The sequence below is a fragment of the Rhineura floridana genome, chromosome 4 (assembly GCF_030035675.1).
Source record: "Rhineura floridana isolate rRhiFlo1 chromosome 4, rRhiFlo1.hap2, whole genome shotgun sequence".
NCBI classification, from domain to species: domain Eukaryota; kingdom Metazoa; phylum Chordata; class Lepidosauria; order Squamata; family Rhineuridae; genus Rhineura; species Rhineura floridana.
In genome coordinates, this window is record NC_084483.1 from 63,696,176 (window position 1) to 63,719,409 (window position 23,234).

Consider the following 23,234-nt stretch of genomic DNA (forward strand, 5'->3'; position numbering starts at 1 on the left):
CACAAAATATATACACTTAGAATTAAATAATTCTTAGCCCTGGGATTGTTTTGAGTTCCAGAATTGAATTAAGCTTGCAGTCCTTTCACATAAAAATCCACTCGTGATTACCAAGCCCCAGCTTTCTTCTTTTCAGCAGCATAACGGTGGGGTGGTCATTTTCTTGTTTTCATTGTGAAACAGGAGTCTAAAATTCTCACTGATTTTCTGCAAGTCACTCTGAGATATACCAGCACATTTCAACCTACTTTCTGCCCACCCTGCATTTAAAGTGCTATCTGAAAGCTAAGCATTATGACATAGATCATAAAAAGAGATACTGAGCTACAAACCTTTCCACTAAAAAACCATAAAACCCACAGCCCAGAGCTTTCCTGTTTCCCAAATACCAGGAAAGGCTTTCCAGGGGACAGAGTATGTTACAGTGGGAGCAGCAGGCTGGAAGCCCAATCGATAAATAATTTTCCTGACATATTTTGAGTGAAGTTCTGTGTATTAAAATACATGATATATCCTCAAGAAAAAAACATGTTGGAAGAATCATTCAGTTCATATTTTAAGCAGCTTGTTTTTGTCGCAGCCCCCTCCTCAAAATATTTTCATATATAAATATTCAATATATTTAGGTCTGCACTTTCACAGATTTATCTATGAGTAAGTCCTATTGGTCTCTATAGAACTGTATAGACATGTATAGGATTGTTTCATGAAAGCCTACATCAAAAACCATACATACTCTAATAACAGGCAATGATAAATGCAATATTTTAATAACTATAACTATGATAGTTACAGGCGAGTATTTTCTTTTTAAAAGTTGGGGTTTTGATTTTAAAAACTTAAGAATCTGCAGGAAAAATGAAAAGAGTAAAACTACATTTCTGTTTCTGCCAACACTCTTTCTATTGAAGGTACCCCTTGACAGGCAACAGTTTCAGGAAGTATAACAGACCCAGCATGCCTTGCCTTGTTGCCAGTAAAAGGGAATTGCTTCAATGGCGCATTTAATGTCTTTGAAGCCAATTTCTTTTCCTGGCAGTGAATGTGTATATAACGGAGACTGTACACTCATTAACTGTTACATGTGAATCACTGTACGTGTGTACAGCTCAACTACTTATGTACCCAGGTACACAGACTGTACACTCATTGAATGTAACGTGTGAACAGGGCCACAGTCACCAAATGCATGGCTGGTAGGTACAGCAGTGATGTGACCATCAGGCTAGCCCACATAGCCGTGCAGTCCCCTTACATGAGCTTTTAACTTAAGAGGGATGAACACACACCCCTCCATGGTTGATGCTAACCAGAGTTCCCTCTCTTTTTTTTTTTTACAATAATTTTTATTCAAATTTTCATAAAACATACAAAACAAAATCATAAAACATTCAAAGACAAAAAACAAAACAAAACAAAAATGATTAAACAAAAAAATAAAATGTTGACTTCCCATTTGTCGCAGATCAAATCAGTTATAGGTCTACAATATATAACAATCCTGTCTCTTAAATTATATTATAAAATCACTTTCCTCCAGTAGTTATCTTAATTAATCATCAAATCTCATAAACATTACTTTATTCTTTCCACAAAAAGTCAAAGAGAGGTTTCAATTCTTTAAGAAATATATCTATCAATTTTTCTCCTAATAAACATGTCGATTAATCCATCTCGTTAATAATAATAATAATCTTATTGTCATAACCATAGTCCAAATAAACATATCGATTAATCCATCTCATCAAAATCTGTTAGGTCCAATAATTTCAATAGCCATTATTCCATTATCCATATTAATTCCATCTTCCATCTTCAATAGTCCTGTTAAGTCCAGTAATTTCAGTGTCCAATCTTCCATTATCAGTATTCCATAATAATCTTGCTGTCATAACCATAGTCATATAATAAGAGTCTGATGGGAATTTCCTCTATCCCAAATATTTTCTTGCCATCAATTCTGAATAAGTTGCTGAAATATTGTTGTAAAGTCATATCTCTGTTCTTCTTTTTTACAAAATGCACTGGCTCATCTCTTGAGAGTTTTTCCATTGTCACATGGCTGCCGTTAATTCCATAGATTTTCTCTATATCAAGCTCCATCACGTCATTCCAGTCCAGAAGATTATCCAAGCCATTGATAACTTTATCTCTAATATCTTCATTAATTTCTTCAGAGATAACGTTAAATTCCAAACAGTAGATTTTATTTCTAATATCCATAAACTCCAGATCTTTTTCCAATTCCACATTTGTTCCAATCTCCAGGGCTTGTATCTTCCCTTTATTTTTTCTTTTCTCATCTCTGATCTCATTCTCCTCTCTCACAGGATCCCCTATTTCTTTAAGCTCCTGCGTCATTTTGCTCAGTTCCATTTTCAGCTCCTTACTGCCCTGTCACAGGGTTTGTTTCGTTATCTCAATCTCATCCATTATTTTCTGAAACATAATTACTTCCAGATTCTCAGCCACTTTCTTGATTGCCATTTTTAAAACCACGAAAACAAAACAAAACAAAAATAAAGAAGAACCACTTCTTATTTCAGCAACAATTGGGTTAATATTCCAGGCTTGATGACATCACAGTATAAACAGAGCAGCCTGCCTTATCTCTCTATGTTCAAAAATACAAAACAAATTTAGTTCCCAGCATCAAAACAGTTAGTGGCGTCGTGAAGAAGCAGATTCGTCAAAATAAAATAGACCAAAAAGAGAATAGTCCCAGACAATATAATGTTCCTCGGAATAGAAATCCCTCTTCTGTTTATATCTTTAGAATGCACTTCCAGGACAGCTTTTTGCAATAGAAACAGAGATAAGCTGTTAATTTCGTGAATAACAGAGAAGAGTTATAGCTCACCCAGAAGTTCTTTAAAGCTGATTAATTTGACAAATCTCTTTTTGCTGCAACAATTTAAACCAAGTAAAAAAAATAATAGAAAGAAGGGTGCTTGCCTGTTAGTCTGTTTTCTCTTTGAAGAAAAGATAAACGTATCGCATTAAACAGATAGAGCTTGTTCGGAAGTCCGTCCGGCATTGCTGGCTGGACCTTTTCTCATAAATTAATGAAATCCAGTCCTCCCAACAAAAACAGGCTTTTGAGGTTGATCTCTACGTTTCTCCCTGCCCGGGAGAAATTTCATCAGTCAAAAAAAAAAATGTTCTGACTGATTTATATCTGAATAAGCTTCTTTTGAGGCGGGAGCCCGTCTCAAAAGCAGGCACAAGCGAAGTCACCCTTCCCGGAAGTCCAACCAGGGTTCCCTCTCAACCAAGATCTGAAACTGGAATCCTGCCAGGATTCTGAAACTGGTCAACAAAACCTGGTTAAGCAAGAATCTCTGAATGGGGGAGGGGGCGTTCAGCAAAATGGCATGAGGAACCAGGGTCTAGGACCAAACTATACACTATGCCAGGAGATCCATCATTTATTTCCCCATTTAAAACAAACAAAAAAGACATAATGAATGCAGGCATGGGTGGTGGCAGTTTGTTAATTTAATCGGGGAAGCATGGCAGGGGCTAAAGATGTTTGACCCTTTTCTCCTAAACTATTTTCTCAGTCTAAATTGCCATCCCTCAAGCTGCTATTTGGACCTTAGAGGGAACAATGCAACATCACATCTGTTATTTGTTCCCAATGAAGGAAATAGCAGGGTAGATCAGGAAAACAGCAGGGAGAGAATCAAATACACACACACACACAAAACGCACACACATACTCTTTTCCCTAATCAAATTAGTACGCACACATAGCAATTGCAGAGATCTCCCAGCATAACATGTAAAAAAACTGTTTATGCACCCCTTCAAAAGTTTTGCAAGAATCAGTATTTCTTAATTTCTTTCTCTCCTCATGTAAGAGAGTTGAGAACATCTAGCTACTGGCAAATCAAAACTCACAGAAGCACATACATTATGCGTCAGCACATATAAGCAATCTGCTTTTATGCCAAGGTGGTGCAAAGCACTTGGCTCTAAGCAGGTCTGTCACCTGCATAAACAAAGCAGTCAAGAGCACACCGAATGCATTGATTTCTTCAATCAATGAAGCCCTCCTAAATACATATCTTCTCTGAATGTATCAAACATATTATGCTAATGGATCGAGGCTTCCTTTAGTTTTTCATTTGTAAGAACTTCACTGCATAATTCTGTGTGTTCCTTTATCTGATGCTCCATGTCAAGTAGTTTCAAAAAGTTTTCATCAATCATTTTAACACTTCATTCATGCTAAATTTTATCTGGGAACAGAGAAATGTTCTTTTCAAACTTTTATTCTGTGTACACCAAGTATGGAGAACTTTTGGTCTTCCAGATGTTGCTGAACTACAACTCCCATCCTCTCCAGCAACTGCGGTCAATGTGTAGTTCAGCAACATCTGGAGGGTCAAAGGTTCTCCACACCTGGTTTACACAAACTCTATCCTGCATAGCAAAAGCACAGTTTTGCTATGCTGTCTCACTTCAGCCAAGTGTGTCAACAAATTAAGCTGGAAATCTGCAGTTTATGCCAATTTATTCCTATTTATTTTAATTTGGATCACTTTGCTTATCTCCAAGCACTGTCTGAAACGTGTGCGTGTAGTGCAGCCTAAGCAAATGCAGAAAACATATTCTTCAAACAACTGAATTCCTTGGGAAGGAATGTTTAATAAGATGCTGTTATAAAACTGAAATCTTTGGAGATCGAATATAGATTTAGGTTTAGACTAGAGGAGCCACATCTCTTTCCCAAGTGTTTGATTAAGGGAATTCGCAGTGGATTGGTGGGTAAGTCAAATTCCTTGTTTTTCTAAGTTTATAATAAAGAGCTTATACAAGCAGACCTAAGTAAAGCTGAAATAAGCTCTCCATTTCTTGCTCTTTTCCCATTTCTTCAAGACGTCAAGCCTAAGCAACCCAGGCTAGATTGCACAAGAGATGGGATTAGTTACAGTACGTGCAGAGGTGAGCTGCTGTAATGGAAGACAAATCGGAGCTTTAGGGAACTGGATGGCCCTGAAAAAGTAATCTAAAATGCCCATGACCTTGAAAGAAGAAAATGAGACTCTTTAGGATAGTCTATAGCCCTCCTCCCCTCCACATAAAGTATTCTTAAATTTAATTTCTATGCATTTTCATGTACTTGGGATTGGGGTGACTTTTATTTGTATGAATATAAATGCTCCATCCTTTCCCCTAATAGATCTATCAAGCCCACAATATTCTGATCTTTTTCCAGCTGATACAGGATGATGCCAAGGATGTGTTATTGAATCTGTAAAAACAAACATGGAGTAATCCATTGCCTGTCAGTAACTTTCATCTTGTGGTGCAAGATTAGTGAAAGTCAAATTAAGATTCATTTCATGGGTGCCTTGTCTAACAGTTATTGAAGGAACGGTCTTCAAATAATGTGTCTGGTAACACAGGTATTCACAGAATGGCATTATTTTTTTACCTGCTGTGGCCTTGGGTTCTTCAGCATTTTGATGAAAAGTAATTATCTTGCTTTGGAGCTATGTTTGGTTCTTCTCCAGCAATTGGCCAACTTCACTTTCTCCACAGTTTAGGAAATGCCATCATTTTCATGAATCATTAGATTTCTAGGACAAAATATCTAGGCCTTGACTCGCCTAGGGCAGTACAGGAGCGTTGTGTCGAGTAAAGCTAAACTAACTGCATAATGCAGGCAGACATTGTATACATATGGATGTTTATAAATCACCTAGAAGAAACTTCCACAGACCAGACTGAATGTACGGAGACACTTTCCAAAATGATCCAAAACACTGTTGAAATCTTCCCTCAGAACAGGGATGTGGAACTTGTGTGACCCTCCAGGTGGCTGGAACTTCTCTCTAGGGCCAAATATCTCTGTCTTCAGCTTTCACACATGCAAGGTATGCCACCCACATAACACACCACAAAGCAAAATGTCCCTATCTTTAGTCCACCAGTTACCATCACTGAATACATCGATCCTCTTCATATCAATAGCAGTGCATCACCCATCTTGGTGAAGGCAGAATCCATGGACAGCCAGGAAGCCTAGAAGTCCAACAAACCTAAATAGGTGCAATTCTGTACTTTGCTGTACAGTTGTGTAGCTTGCAGATGTCAGCATCTGAATTGTTGGCATGTTGTTCATTAGCCTTCCTTAACTATTTTCAGCCATTTGTTAAACCTGGCTGCGCTGTGTGACCTCTAAAAATACCAAGGTTACGAATAAAGCAAATTGGGATAATGAAGTGTGGTTAAGAAGAAAAAAATTAAGTGGAACAGCAGAGATGTTATTATTTATTATTATTTATTAAATATATTAGTCGCCCATCTGGCTGGCTGTCCAGCCACTCTGGGCGACGTACAAAATAAAAACATACAAATACATTAAAACATTAAAAATCTCAACAATAATAATAAAACCTAACCCACCCCAAAAGCCTGCCTGAAGAGCCAGGTCTTCAAGGCCCGGCGGAAGCTCATCATAGAGGGGGCATGGCGAAGATCATTTGGGAGGGAATTCCACAAAGTGGGGGCCACAATTGAAAAAGCCCTCTCCCTAGTCCTCACCAGTCTAGCTGTTTTAAGTGGTGGGATAGAGAGAAGGCCTTTTGATGCTGATATTGTTGAGCGGCATCCCTGATGATGTTGGAGGCGCTCCTTCAGATAGACTGGGCTGAAACCGTATAGGGTTTTAAAGGTCAGAACCAACACCTTGAATTGGGCCCAGAAAACAACCGGTAACCACTGCAACTCCTTCAGCACTGGAGTGATGTGATCTCACCGGCAGCTGCCTTTAATTAGGCGAGCAGCCGCATTCTGTACCAGTTGCAGCTTCCGGACCATTTTCAAGGGTAACCCCACGCAGAGCGCATTACAGTAGTCTAGGCGAGAGGAGACCAGGGCATGTACCACAGATGGGAGTAGATGGTTGGGAAGGTAGGGGCGCAGCCTCCGTATCAGATGGAGTTGATACAGCACCGCCCGGCTCACAGCCGAGACTTGAGCCTCCATGGACAGCTGGGAGTCAAGAATGACCCCCAGGCTGCGGACCTGGTCTTTCAGGGGCAATTGTACCCCATGGAGCACCAGGTCAACATCCCCCAACCTTCCCTTGTCTCCCACAAACAGTACCTCGGTTTTGTCAGGGTTCAGCTTCAGCTTATTCCTTCCCATCCAGCCTCATTGTGTTCTCATTTTGATGCCCATTGTCTGAATTGAAAAGCATAATCCTGTTGGCTGTTAATTAGAATCACTGTTCAACAGAAGAACATGTCTAGCATGTGTACCAAAGCAGTTTTAAGAGAGAGCTATTGGAGATAAGACCAGGTAATACGTGGAATCATCTAAGATGTGCCAAGTTGAGGGTTTTTAAACAGGAAATACAACTGATTTGAGCTTTCTTCTTTTGTCCCTCTCTGTCATTTCCAAAGTGGAATTTTTGCAACTTTCTGCAAAGGGGAGATGTTCAAGCTCCTGATGCAGATACACCTTTTACACATGCAAATAGGAGATGTGAAAGTTCAGCTTTGGACATGACAGCAAAGCACAAGAAACAGTGCTATTTACATAGAATTTCAGAACTTCACATACATTATCTCAGGAATCCTTAACAACAGCTGTGTAAGGTAAGTCAGTATCATTATTTCCCTCCCCGCCCCCCATTTTAGATGGGGGAAACTGAGACATAGCAAGGTTATATAGTTATATAGTGAAGACACACTGAGATGAGTGGGACTTCTTGGATCATATCTCATTTTCTTAGTCACATCCTGCATTATGTACACCAGTTGGTACTAATAAAGTGGATTACTTTTCCAACCCTGTGAAAATCCTGCGAATCCTGTTCTAATGGTTAATGTGGCTAACTGGTTATAATGTTCTTCTAAGCACAATTCAAGATCCTGGTTACTTGTAACCTACCTATTTGAAAGCTCCTGGTCCTGCTGATATCTTAAATAAATGCTGTGATCATTAAACAAACCACTCCTTTTGGCTGCTTGGCTGCTGATTTAGAACTCCCACCTCTTTGTAATTACATAGTATTTAGAACTGTCACCTCTTTGTGTGTTTTCCCCCAAGGCCACCCAGTGACACCCACTCTATAGCTCACAAGTGGGAAACTGATGGTCTGGGCCAGGGGCACTTTTGGATCCAACCTGTGGCCTCCACTTCTTGGCCCAGACCTCCCATGTAGCAATTAGGCTTAGGAGGGGGGTTTAAATTTCCCCTCCTGCCACCCCCCCAAAAAAATTGTGGCAATTAGATGGAGGAGAATTGGAAGGATGGAAGGGAACTGAGGCCTCTCAAGCTCTGCCTCCCCTTGCTCAACAAATGGAGCCTCTTAAAGGCTCAGTTGCCTGACCTGGGCAAGATGGGTGCTTCTTCTTCTCTCTGCAGTCTCCAACTTGGCACACTCCCTACACTACTGGGCAGGTGTGATAGTGTGGGAAGCACTTGGCTCATTAGGGAAAGGGGCTTGTGACAGTCCTGCCTTCAGTTTGATGGGCTTTAGTTGGGGGCTAGTGGTTCAATAGACTCTGGCTCAACCTTCTCCTGAGCCCAGCCTGACTCTTCCGCTGGAGGAACAGTAGCCCTGGGCTCAGCCAACTCATCCTTCTCCTCTGACAGTGAGCTTGAAGCCAGGGTTGTGGCAGCCTTGCTCTATTGGGTTTTATGGCTGGCGCTGTTGGTTTTTAGTATTTATTTATTTATTTATTTATTTATTTATATCCCACCTTTCCTCCAAGGAACTGGAGGTGGCATACAAAGTTCTCCCCCTCCCCATTTCATCTCACAACAAACCTGTGAGGTAGGTTAGGCTGAGAGAAAGTGACTGGCCCAAGGTCATCCAGAGAGCTTGATGGCTAAATGGGCATTTGAACACTGCCTTCCACTAGGTCCTAGTTCAACACTCTAAACATTACACCACCACTGGTTCTCAAATGACACTCTTTTAATTAAATAGTTAATTGTGACACTATTTTAATTGTCTCTTTTTTTTGTTCTATTTGTTTTGTTTTTACATCCCTGTTTGTAAAACATCTTGGAGGCCATGTGCAGAAAGTCAGGCTGTAGGTCTGGATAAATAACCATTCTAATGCTTGTACCTTAGACATGGCATTTGTCATGTAGTGTGGTCCTGTGTAGCTATTCTCTCCCTTTAACCAGTAGCTGACCTGGGGGACTCAGCTCGATTGGGAAATCTTTCATTCCATTGCAAACAGGAAGCAACAGAGTGGGGCAGAGAGTCCAACTCTCTTTGATCTCAATTGTGCTGCAGACAAAAAGTTAAAACCACCTTCCTTAGCGCCATAGTTCCGTTCCAGTTTCTCTCTCTCTCTCTTTTACACACACACACACACGCGCGCGCGGTTAAATAAAAAACAGCTATGCAAGACCAGACTAAATATCATGTCAAATGACACATCTAGCTTGCCCTCAGTCACATAAATCAACTACTGTATGCAATTTTCAGAATGATTGGTTCAGATGCCATATGTAGAATGTCTGCTTGAGCTGATTCTTCTAGGAATCTTCTTGGCTCATGAGCTAAGTGTCGGTTTAAATGATAATTATGAAGACAAAGTGTGGAAGCTACCATAGATTTAAATATCTCCATATGGTATCTAAATTTGTTCCCTAGTCCCAATATAACTCATGTGAATGCAGTGGGAGGGGGTCAATACTTATCTTTTTGGAAGAGCCATCTGTTATTTGAGCACCTTTTACTTCTTTTTTAAAAACTAAGATACAAAAAACAAAATAGAAGGTGGGGATCACATACAAAAATAAGAAAGCAGATATTGTTAGACAGATGAGTTCCAAACATTTAGCAATTTAGCATTGTCATATGAAAATGATTACATATTCCGTGGGACATCCGGTCACTTATCAATGGTCACAGGAAGATTGGAGAACCAAGTGGATGGGATCAGAGACAGATCAGGGCAAGCTGCAGCTACCTGTCTTCTTCCAGTACAACAAATGTGGCAGCAAGTAAGTAGATAAGATAATCAAACACAAGGTAAAGATGGATGGTAATATTCATATTACTTGGCTCAGTTGACAGACTGTGTTATAGTGCGGTGATACATTCTCATTCTTCCCAGGGAAGAAGATTTGAGTCTGTGTTGAGTACATGTGCAAAAATGGCATAGGTATGAATGTGCATGATGTTGCACTTGATTTGGAATGATACACTGGCCATTTGAAAATTGGTTACCAAGCTCCCAGGCAGAAGGAAAAAGTCTACTCTCATAGAATGCCTAGAAGGTTGCTGGACTCCTGTCGCACATATTGAGACATGAGGATTGTCGTTCCTGCAAAAGTTTCTTGCTTTAGCCTGAGCCAGCCAGCGACTCTATTACCAAATATTCCACCAGTGCTAGTAATTTCCTCTCCAAAGGATGCCCTCTCAGCATAGGATCTTATGAACAGTGCCATGAGCCCCTGAAAGGCTTGACACAGAAACAAGCTCTGGGGTTTCTTCTTGCTCAGTCTCTTACTCCCATTATAGAGCAAACTAGATTAAAGGCATTAACAACATCTGACAAAATGCCACCATTTTTCTCCTTAAAATGTGCTGAGTGAATTTGTTTGGCTGTTGGCGTTCTCTTGCTAATGCTCTTTGGCACAGAATGCCCCTATTCAGACTCCTTGTTAGTTAGTGCTTATGAAGTGAATTTAACTTATTTATTTATTATTTGATTTATATCCCACCCTTCCTCCCAGCAGGAGCCCAGAGCTTAGGCTTGCTTATGACATAATGCACTGACCCTGCAATTGTATACACCCCTAAATACCACAGACAAGCTTGAAGTGAAAGATTATAGCCTAGTTCCTGAATTCTGGGCTACCTGAATGCTACAGGCACACTGCTCTTAGTTCCTACTAAAAGCTGCCAGTAGCCATTGCTGAATTTAATCTGGTCTGGAAACCCTTAAAACAGGTGTCTTCTCTTTATACTGCGGTGCAAAACCAGTGGCCCTCCAGATGCTGTTGAACTCCAACTCCCATCAGCCGCAGCCAATTTGGTCATTGGTCAGGGATGATGGGAGTTGGTGTCCAACAACACCTGCAGGGCCATTGTTTCCCCAGCCTTTCTAAAACCTATAGCTTTAAGTACAAAAACAAAAAACAAATCTGAACTCCTGCTTCAATGAAATTCCACTTTCACTGTCCGCAGAGAGAGACGGGATATCTTAACAGTCGAAAGAAGCGTATCGTTTTCTGAAAGAACTTTCCCAGAGTCCAGCAAAGAAAAAGAACCCAGTTCTGCAAGTCGTCATCAGTGGCACAAGGCTGTCAGCTAACACTCACCTGGAGGACATACTGGCAACTTCACAGCTTTTGGGTCTTTAAAGCAATCATCAGGATGTCATGGTTGATTCCTTTTCAATTAGGGTTCAGCTCTGCAATCTGCAAGGTGCTGCTGAGCAGAGGGATCTAAGAAGAGAGAACTCAGTGTCTGCAAAGTGCTCATCTCTGAAAGCTCAGTGTAGCAACTCTTAACAGTGCAAAGGAATTCTGAAGGGAGCCCTTAATGAACCAAAAGCACAAGAGAAGAAAACGCTTGCGCCGTTAGTAGGAAAAAGGCGTATAGCTGCCAGAACCTATTCTGTACAGCAGGGGTAGGCAATCTGGGCTTAAGGCAGAGATGGAGACCTTCTAGCCCAGTGGTTTTCAAGCTTTTTTGGTTTGCGGCGCACTGTAAAACATATAAAAATTTTCTGGCGCACTTTGTGTACAAAATTAAAAATATATTAATATATATTTAAACTATGAATAAAAATAACTTAAACTATAGAAAACTATTACTTACCCTATACAAATGTGTTTCTTCTCATTTTTAAAATATACTTTCATAATATTTGAGGCACACCTAGCCACCTCTTGGGGTGCACCAGTGTGCCTGGGTGCACCGTTTGAGAATCACTGCTCTAGCCCTTTAGGTGCTACTGGACTACAACTCCCATAATCTCTGATCACTGGCCATATTGGCTGGGGCTGAGGGAGAGGGAGTCAAACAACAGCATTTAGGACCTACAGTCTATTTATTGTTGTTTTTATAAATAGAACTCTAATGTCCACCAACTTGAGCGATGGTTATAAACAGTGGCTCAGTGGATGGTTGTATACTTAGAATTATGGAGCCCAGGGTCTCTGAACATACCCCTGCCTTACAACAACTGATCTCAAAATGGGAGCTACCCTAGGTTTCAATTCTCTTCTGGCACTCCCCAGAACGGCTTCATCTCATGCACTCATTCATGAAACATTTAGTTCCTAATATCATCACATTTCTTTCCAATCACCTAGGCCCAGTGTTAGGAAAAGGTTCCACTGCCAAAGCTCCATGCCATCTGGCCTTGGGACTCCTGCTACTCATAAGCCCTGTCCTGTCTCCTACTTGATATGATAGAGAGACTCAGAGTTCTCTCTGTAAGCTTAGCGTAGCAACTCAAACAGTGCAGAGGAATTCTGAAGGGAGCCCTTAACGAACCAAAAGTACAAGAGAAGAAAACGCAGCAGAGTAAAGGAGGAGATAGGGAGGAGAAAGGCAATAAAATCACCTGGAGGAATGAGTAGTAGAAGGTGGGGCTAAAGGTTGGAGGGGTTAAAAGGAAGGAATGGGATACCAGAGTAGGCAGCATGCAGATAAATTGGGAGTCTGGCCTTTCCCCACCTTTCTGCTATAGGGAAAAATGGACTGTCAGTCCTATTCCCAGCTAGGCTTAGAGACATCATCATCTCTGCTGAGCTTGTTGGCTGCCATGGGCAAATGTTTTCATGCTCATTCCTTCAAGGGGTATGGAGATGATTGGCTTTCAAAGCACAGTCAGGTCACAGAGCTTAAAAGAGCAGCTGGAACTCACTATAGGAAACTGCTGCACTGGAATTCTGAACTTTTCCCAGAAGTTCTGGGGAAAAGGAAAAGAGGCTTTGGTGACTAGGAGTGTCTTTTGACTGGTACACCAACTGAGACAGTTCCTGGATAGAGACAGTTTAGCCACTGTAACCTATGCATTGGCAACCTCAAGGTTGGATTATTGCAAGGCACTCTGTGTGGGACTGCCCTTAAGGCTGGTTTGGAAGCTGCATCTGAGATAAAACTCAGCAATTAGGCTCATGCACCCACAATATGTCCAGCCTCATAGCATTTTATAATTTATGCTCAAAGGCCATGGAAATAAGCATGCCCTATCCATCGCTGCTATTGCCATCTCCCCAAGAGTTGACAGTAGAGGCAAAAAAGGGAGAAAAAGAAGGTATGTCTCACAGGCCCTTAACCCGGAAACTCCCTAGCCCAGAATTGCCTAACCTAGCTCTAATATGACCAGTGTAGAAATGAAAAGATCAGCCATGCTGTGATACTGAAGTGGAAGTAGAGGATATATTTATTCAAGCCTCATTGGATGCGTAAGGTAACAGGTGAGTGTTTTTTAAAAAATTCTATTTACCATTTAAAATTAATTGTTAAAATATTTATGTAATCATTCTTTAATTATTGCAGTGCATTCTATGAGTCTTTCCAAAGAAAGAATATGATATTGAAACAAATTCTATCTCTGCTTCTTGGTTTTAATTAGGTGTTTTACTGGCTTGACTTTGTTTCTGTGTACCTCCAAATTGGCTGGGCATAGCTCGTAAAGTCAGGTTTATAGTGATATCAGTTGCATACTGCACTGTAAGCAATGGGGCTATGGTTTTTATTGGAATCATTTAAATATGCTTAATGCATTTCCATAGCAAGAAGCATTGCCTCTCATTATTTCTCCCTCTTAAATACATTTTTCCGAAGGATTGTTATTTCTATACATACTTCTATACATACTATTCATGTAGCATGAATGACACCAGTTAACTCATTTCTTTTCTAGGGTTTGATTGTACATATTTCTGGGTGTTTTGCTATTAGACCTGCAAATAAGACAATCGCTGTAGATTTGCCATGAGCAGGCAATAGCTGGTAAGAGTCTTGGATTTAACAAAGGAATAGTCTGGGATACTTAGGTGATGTCCCTTAATGGGAGCTAATTGTTAGAAGATTTCTTCTTACCACCTCTCTAGAATGCTTGGAGCAGGAAAAATTAATTGGACTGGGACACTGTTCTTCAGCCTTGGGTCCCCAGATGTCCTTGGACTACAACTCCTATCAATCCCAGTCAGTTTAGCCAATGGCCAAGGATGGTGGGAGTTGTTGTCCAACAACATCTGGGGACCCAAAGTTGAGGAACAGTGAACAAGGATTCCAGTGTGCATTCCTTCCACCCTCCAAGCTAAGGATGATTTAATCTAGCCTCTCAGTGTGAATAGAATCTATAGAAATGGCAGTTAACGTCAACGCAAGAGCTAGCTCTGAACTTTGGAAAGGACATTTTGGGGATCTGCCTCTTTGGGGAGACCTGATGTGGGGCAACTGAAATTTGCTCTTCAGCTGTTTGCCTCCATCTATGCTCAACCTGTATATTTTCAGACAAACTCAAACATTATGAACTGCCCCAAAATCTTCGGTGGCCTCCTCCTTAAGGAAACCAGATAAATGCTGCACCCTTGAACTTCTCTCTGCTTAAGGGAGTAGGGCAAGCCTAACAATATTTTTTCAGAAGGGTAGCAGCAGGAATATCTGCTCCAGGGAAAACACTGCCATCTAAGCCCCCAGGCTCCTTAGGTGCTGCAGGAAAGGTTTAGAGAGCCATAACAGATACTATTAGTTTCTTGAAAAGATCACCACACCCTAGAAATACTAACAACTTCTAGCTGCATCATAACCAATTGGGAAATGGGGGGCAATTCTGAAAGTCTGCCACCAAAGAGGTGACATCAAAGGCAAGTCTTCCTCTTGGGTTTTCTCTTTGGGTTGTCACAAAAATCAAGGACCACCCTCTTCAACCATAGCCTTTACCCTTACAGCAGAGGTGGGGAACAGTGAAGGACATTACCTTGAGAGAGGGGAGTGTGGTCTGGTGAGAATCCTGAGAGACAGATAGAGAGGTCTGGAGATCTGCATTCACTCCCTGGGTCTAAGGTTCCCTACTCCTGCCTTAAAGGATTGCTTGCTCCCAGATGATCCTGTTTCCATCTGAGGTTAAAATGGCTGATATGTGGGACAAGGCCTTTTCAGTGGTTGCACCTGGACTCTGGAGCACTCTCTCCCAGGTAGCCTGTCTGGCTCCCTCTCTCAATCTTTTGAAAAGTTGTGAAAGCACTTCTTTTAGAATCTGTGTTTTTGTTTCCTCATCCCCTGTTTGATTGTCTGACTTATTGCTGACTTGCTTAATTAGGTGTTCATTTAAAATTGTTTGTTGTATTGAATCACTTTCTGGTTTCATTGTTAAATAAGTATTGACCATAAACTGCTTTGAGGGTCATTTGTTGGCATAAAAGCAGCTGAAATAAAATAAACTATACTGTGCAACTATGGAGTCAGTTGTTTGATTTTCCCCTTGTATTTAGTGAATTGTGGGTCAGGTTCCTTTCTAACATTCCACTGATTTCTGCCTATGGAGATTTCAATATTAATTGTGACTTCCTTTTCAAGCTGTGGAAAACAATAGTTTTGCCAGCAAGGATTGCAATAGTGTTGCTGGTGTCCACCCTGTATTATTCCATCACCCGTCTCCTTGCAAGTTTTCTTTTCCTGCCTATTTTAAAGTATTACATTACTTGAATTTCATTTGCCAAAGTTAATGAGACTGGAAGGATTAAAAACTCAGCAAAAAGGAAAGGAGATCTAAACAACTGCTGATATGAATTCCAAATGTTTCTGCAAAGCTTAGGAAAGAAAATGTTACAGACGAGACATGGTACAGCACAGCATAAGACATACTTGCTGTTGCTAAAGAGAGAGCTTCTGTATCATCCAAAATAGTTCAGAGTGATACCCTGCATTTTTAGGAAGCACACTTCAACTTGTGTGTGCACGTGTGCAAACATGCACATGTGCACATACACACACATTTTGGAAGTGGGAAAATTTTTGTGTCCTAGTTGCACTTTTTTGCTGATTCTGCTCCTATGTATTTAACATCAGTCTGACAGACAGAAATTAAGCAGGGGCCTATCTCTGTGCTGGTAACATTAATCACCTGCAATTGTCAAATTGTTGTTAAGGGCATGGGAGCAGAGCCTCTTAAATTTGTGGCAACCCTATGTGCAACTCAGAAGCTTGGTAACCTTACCATCAGAGCTGGGGTGCTTCCAGACTGTTGCTACTTTGGGATGGGATTCAGTCACATACTGACATGCAATTAAAGTTGATTTGGAGGTCTTGCACAACAAACCCACATCCCCAAAAGATCAGACTCTTCACGATAAGGAAAGTGATGGGAAAATGCACTGGAAAGTGTGGGGTAACGCTTGCTCTGATGCAGCATGTGCTAACCTCCCCACAACCAAATCAGAATAAATGCTCATTGAATAGCCAATGTTGGATGAAAATGGACTATAGTAGAAATAAAACTGATCTTGGTTTATTTGCCCCTAACCTAAAATTTCATCCCAGATAGCTTTGCAAGAAGAATGTGGTTCAAACTACAAACGGAATCCACATCTTCACATGTTTGTTGAGACTTAACAGAGACGTGTCAAAGGATGAAAGCATTTGCCCTACAAGAATGTGGCTTATGCTGTCTTTGTTTAGATGTTCCCTGTTAGTTTTTCTAAGCATCCTGGCAGCAGTTCTTATCTCAAGGTTGTAATAGTATGCAAGACTGATCTCCAAAGGGGGTAACATGTCCCTGTCAGATCTCTCACCTCCCCCTCCTGTGCCCCTTCCCCTCTTTTGACCTCTATACTGCCATGTAGTTTTCTTTATGTTTTATGACGTTTTACTCCCCTACCCTGTAACCTCTCTGTGAGGGTATATAATTTGGACTCTTTCAATAAACGGGGTTCCCATGTCTGGAAAGCATCTTGCTGGACAGATTGGGTCCCCTTTGCAAAGGTACTTGTTGTCGTGTTTTCCTGGTCTCTGGCAGTGGGGGAAAAGTCACTCAACTCCGCACTCTTCCCGGGGTGAACGAGAGGTGCGTAAGGTTGTGGACAGCTCGTGGTTGGGTTTGGACCTAACACCAACATTGTCAAATTTCCCTGCAAACAAATCAATACGATACTCAATAAAACAGGTAATCTGGAAGCCCCCTTGCTCTACTGCAAGTATCAGTTTTAACATTTTGAATCCTATTTTATTTATTATTATTTGTTTAGTATATTTGTATGCTGCTTTTCATCACCAGGTGACCTCAAAGCGGCTTCCATAGCAAGAATAAAGTAAAAACAATTCAGAACATTACAATAAAAAAAACTTCCACACTATCAATAAATAACACCACAAAATATCACAAAACAAGTTCAAATCTCAAATCGATCTAGTCTGCAAAAGCTAGAGAAAACAAATAGAGAGAAAACAAACATACAGTAGAGCCCCATCATTGTATGATCATCCATGTCTCCAAGAGGAGACAGTTACACCACTGGGGCACCAGTATAGAGAAGACCCTTCTCAGGAGGAAGTGATGTAGCCACCCATCTGGTGTTGGGGGAGTTTTTTCAGGCATTCTTATGAGTAACAGCAGCAGCTATCTTGCTTCATAGCAGCCAACCTGAGAAACCTGCTTATAAGCTTAAGTCCTTACTGACACCGAATTTGGACTTCTATTTTCTTTCTTGGGAACCAGTGCAGCTACAGTTTTTGCTTTATCATAAGAATCCATGTTATGGGCATGTATTTCCCTAGTGCAATTATTTTGGGTGATATATTTTCCAAAGTTCCCATGGAGTGCTTCCTTCCATTTTACTCCTTACCTTACAGACTTAAGATGGTACAGTCTCCTCTTGGGAGAAATTTGATTCTGTTCACATTTAAAGATAATCTGCCGTATTTGCACTTTCCAAAACAATATGAGAACCAAATCACAGCCATCCTTCAAACTTCACACTTGTCTGAATGTTGCAATGCAGTTCTCCACCCAAGTAATGTGCATATACTGGGGAAAGTGTGCATTAAATGCATGTATTAGTGAAAATAACATACAAAAATGCATTATAGTAGGGGCACTTGCTTGGCAAAAATGTTTTTATTAGGGCAAATTACATACAAACATTCATATTAGGAAACATTTGCACTCCAATGGTGGTGAACTTTCATGAAGACTGCCTTTATAAACTGAGACTCAATCCTGACAAGACTGAGATGCTGTTGGTGGGGGGGCTCTCTGCCCAGATGGTTGATGTCCGACCTACCCTAGATGGGGTTACACTCCCCCTAAAGGAGCAGGTCCGTAGTTTGGGGGTCTTATTAGATCCGCTCCTGTCTCTGGAGGCTCAGGTAGCCTCGGTGGCACGGAATGCATTCTACCAGCTTCGGCTGGTAGCCCAACTACGACCCTATCTGGACAGGAAGAACCTCGCCACAGTTATCCATGCTCTGGTAACCTCTAGATTGGACTACTGTAATGCACTCTACGTTGGGTTACCTTTGAAGACGGTTCGGAAACTTCAGCTGGTGCAGAATGCTGCGGCCAGAGTTCTTACTTGGACTAAAAAATCTGACCATATAACACCTGTCCTGGCCCAACTGCACTGGCTACCAATATGTTTCCGGGCCAGATTCAAAGTGTTGGTCCTTACCTATAAAGCCCTTAACGGCATCGGACCGCAATACCTGGTGGAACGCCTCTCCCGCTATGTAGCTACCCGTTCACTACGCTCGACGTCGAAGGCCCTTCTCTGGGTTCCAACTCATAGGGAGGCCCGGAGAGCAATAACTAGATCTAGGGCCTTCTCAGTGGTGGCCCCCGAATTATGGAACGTCCTCCCTGATGAGATACGCCTGGCGCCTTCTTTGTTATCTTTTCGGCGCCAGATAAAGACCTACCTCTTTGCCCAGGCATTTTAATCTTAATTTTAATTGTAATCTTATTTTAACCTTTGTCTTTACCTTGTTTTTAAAATGTTTTTATAGTTGTATTGTACCCACATTCACCTGTATTTTAATGTGGTTTTATTCTGTTGTACACCGCCCTGAGAGCTTGTCGCTAAAGGGCGGTCTAAAAGTACAATAAATAAATAAATAAATAAAAATAAATATACGGTAATTACAATCTGAAATGTGGAGAACTGAATTTAAGACTGGAAAAATGAGAAAGCAAGAGAAACCAAAACAGACAGATTCGCTCATCCCTACTCCCTGGTGCCTTTAAAGCTTTCTTTTCTTCACTATATTTTTCCTTCTTCTACCAAAAACCTCACTGATTAGAACTCAATACATTTCATCAGGGGTGTCTGCTTTAATGATTCCATCTAATTAAAATGATTTTTTTTAAGGGGGAAAAATAATTGCTTTTTTCTGTAGAACTTTAACATAATCGACCTCATAAGACTCTTTAACAGTTTAATATAATCTCCCTCTTAAGCTTTCAAGACTACTGCTGCACGCCATAAATAAATTAAAATTGAGGGGAAATTATGTTAAAATAACATTTGGACTGAACCATAAAACCATGAAAGCACCGCACAGAAATCCAGCTTAAAGCTGTGAGGCATTTCCAGCAATGATGCTTTGGTTCATGATCCAAGAACCGTGCTGCACAGGGTCTGTTGCATGTCCTGGTGATTTCATTACCTACGCAGTTAAACCAAATAGTGCAGAAAATAGCTTTACAGTGGCCATTCACTTACAAAATCGCTGTTTACCAACAGTAATAGTAGTCATAGTCATTGTTTGTTATTAAATTTATTACCTGCCCCTCACTAACAGGTTTTAGGGTGAGCTACAACAGTTTAACATTTAATATTAAAAACAATTAAAACAAATTACAATAACAGAAAGAGGGTGTGTCCTGAAAAAATACATCTCAGATGTCAAAAGGCCAGAATAAAGAGGTGCGTCTTCAGTGTTCACCAAAAATTGTACAGTGAAATTGTCACACACACCAGAGGTGTGGGGGATTCCACAGCTTAGGGGCTGTCACAGAGAATGCCCTCTCCTGGGCCACCCCCCCCAAGCTTCTGAGGGTAGCAGAACTACCAAAAAGCCCCTCTCCGCTGATCTTAACACCCGAGAGGGTCTATTGGGAAGGAGGCAGATTCCCAAATATATGGTGCCTAAGTCATTTAGGGCTTTAAACACTAGTGTGAGCACTTGAAATTGCACCCAGATGGCAACCAATGCGACTGTTGTAGAACAGGGGTTATATGAGTTCTAAAAGCAACTAGCCAATAATCTGGCCACTGCATTTTGGACCAGTTGAAGTTTCCAAGTCATCTTCAAAGGCAGCCCCACGCAGAGCACATTGCAATAATGCAATATGGAAGTTTCCAGAGCATGGAATACAATGACCAAGTAATCTCTGTCCAAAAGGGGTTGTAGCTCCATAGTAAAGCACTGCAGGATCATCACATAATAACAGGCACAACAGTTGAAGGAAATATAAGATTACAAGTGAGAGCTGCAACAACATGGACTGCTAATGTCCAGAATTCCAACTACTCCATTCCATTGCCCCTCCTCCCAGGTTTTCAATCACATACATACACACTGAGCATGTCCTCACTGGGCTGTTTAGAGGGTCCTAAACTCTTGGGGGGGGTTCCCTTAAAAATGTTGTGTACTTCTGCAATCTTCTGGATTACTCTGACCATGCTTATACTTCCCTCCTTTGAGTGGATGGTGCCATTTTCACTGCCTATTGTTGCAGTGTGGAATATTGCAGTCAGCCAGCCATTCCTTCTTTTGGAATACTCTATTCCATTCTTACACCTGATTTTCTTAGCAATGGTCGATCAGCATTCTGTGCCCACCTAGTATGCACCATGGCTGAGTCAATCCAACGCTCCTGCCGGTACCTCTGCACAGCCCCACTACCTCATACCTTCCCCCCTCCCTCCTAGTAAACAGTAGCAACCTCACTGTCAGGAAACTAGCATTGTGGCTCCACCCCACCGGTCAAAGCGTCAAAAGGTTCTCCACCCCTTTTGACTACATCCCGGGGTGGGTGGGGCCAGAGGTCAAGAAAATGGAGACAGCAATGGACGTGGTCTTCCTGTACTCTTCCTTTTGTACAGTAGGCTACACACCAGAGCCCAAGGTTTCTATACACACACATCTCCATCGTCCATCCAGGTAAGCAAGAGGGGTTATCACACTTCAAGGATGCATTCCAGCCAGGCAAAAGCACTTGAGGAGGGTGCGAAGCAGGACCATCTGGGGTGTGGCCTGGGGTGAGTCCCAAGGGGTGGACAGAAGGGCCTGGAGGGCCTGAAGTTCCCAGCCCTTGTGTTAGACCTACATGCATTACTAAACTTATTTATTCAGGATGGAGTAGGATGGAAGTCTCAACATGGCACACCATTAGTTGTTATGGTTCAGAGCTGCAAACAGTGACACCTAGTGAGAAAAGACAGAATTAGCAAGCCTAATGATTACAAGTAGACAACCAGGAGGAGCACGTAGCCTGACTCCATGTGGGGCAGGGAACGACATTATCCAATGTCATGCAAGAGACTAGAAACATTAAACCCAAAAAGAGGGTCCCGTGCAGAAATGACAGAGAGAAGAGCAACTGCAGAAAACAGCCTTCATGAGCAATGCCAGGGATTAAACTTCTGCATGCAAAGCATGTGCTTTTGCTCTTCCACTGAATTATAGCAAGTGCACCTCCATAGCAAGTTTACCTACCATTCTTCAAAAGCCTTTACATAAGTGGTCATTTACACTGTCCCTTTGGCCATTACTAGAGTGCATCAGGACAGTCTTCAGCAGCCTGGCATGCCCTCCAGAACGTTGGAACTACAACTCCCAGGTGCCCCTGCCAGCATGTGCTAGCTGGGGCTGATGGACGTTATAGTCCAAAACTTCTAGAGGGCGCACCAGTTTGGCAAAGGCTCCAGTAGATCATATCTAACAAATTAAAGTGCACTTGGTGTGGCTGGGATTTTTTTTTACAGGGCGGTCAGGCGGTTCCTGTGCCTTTAATTGCAGCTGGATGAGCAGAAATGCAACCTGGACTTTTTCCTGGTTTGGGGGAATGCAGTAACAGAATCATATGAGAGCAGAAGGGGAAAGTCCAGCTAGCTACAAAAGGGAAAGCTGGTGCATATATGTCTGTCCTGCAGCTATTGAAAGCCTTGGAACCTGTCTGTTGGGAGGAGAGAGAGAGAGAGAGAGAGAGAGAGGTGACAACCTTAACTGAAATATGCATCACAAGAGAGAAAAGAGTTGAATGGAAAAAGGCCTAGAATATGAAATCATTGCAGGCCCCTAATGGAAGCAACTATTTAAACATCTGATAAATAAACTGAAAGCTATTATAAGAATAAATACTTTCAATCCAATGTGCTGAACAAACCAATTAAAGGGGACAAAAGAACAAGTGTTATTGTTGTGCACGCTCTATATTCCAAAAGCTTTCTGCTATAGCAAATTTATTGGCACTCCAATGGCAAATCCATCTTCTTAACTTAAGGTTGAAAGCCCTTTCTCCACCCCCACCCCCCATGCCTTTTACAAGAAAGCCATTCAACCCAACATTTCCTCAGCATAAGGAATATTTACAGTTATGAATTTTATTCTTCTTTTCAGCATACCAAAAAGACACACACCTCCTGGGAGATATTTGTTATAAACCTGGCACATAAAGGTTCCTGAAACAAAAGGAACAGTAGCCTCAGAGCCAAGTTAATATGTAGAAAATATTGTTAAGCCTGCCTCAGTTCTCTGAGGGATGAGATCTCCAAGGACGCAGTGCATATTGCATTAGGTTGTTTCCTGGGAGTGAGGTAACTCATCTTGGAGGCTGGGACTGGCAACCAAGAGGTCTTCTGTATCTTTAAAAGTTGTGCAGGGGGAAGGGAGAATTCCACCTTGTGGTTTTTCCCATTACAGCGTTGCAAGAACACTTGCACTTGGATGACTTTCTCTTCTCCTAAAGATACAGGATCAGTCTCAGGCCAGGAACCTGGCAACCCTAATCACTATAGTAGCCCTCTATGTCACTCCTTCCCAGGGCTGGTCCTACAATGTGGTAAAGTGAGGCAAGAACCTCAAGCAGCAGATTCTGGAGGACAATGGTGTAAGCCCCCTGCTGTTGTTTCTAAATCTCCTCCCCCCACTGGTCCCCTTTATAGGAAGAGAGAGTGCTCCCCTGCCCAAGCTAGATTGCTGCCCTCAGGTGTGTTGGACAACACTATCCCATCACCAGTGCTGAAGATTCAACCGCTAGTCCAATATATGGAAGGGAGGGTGG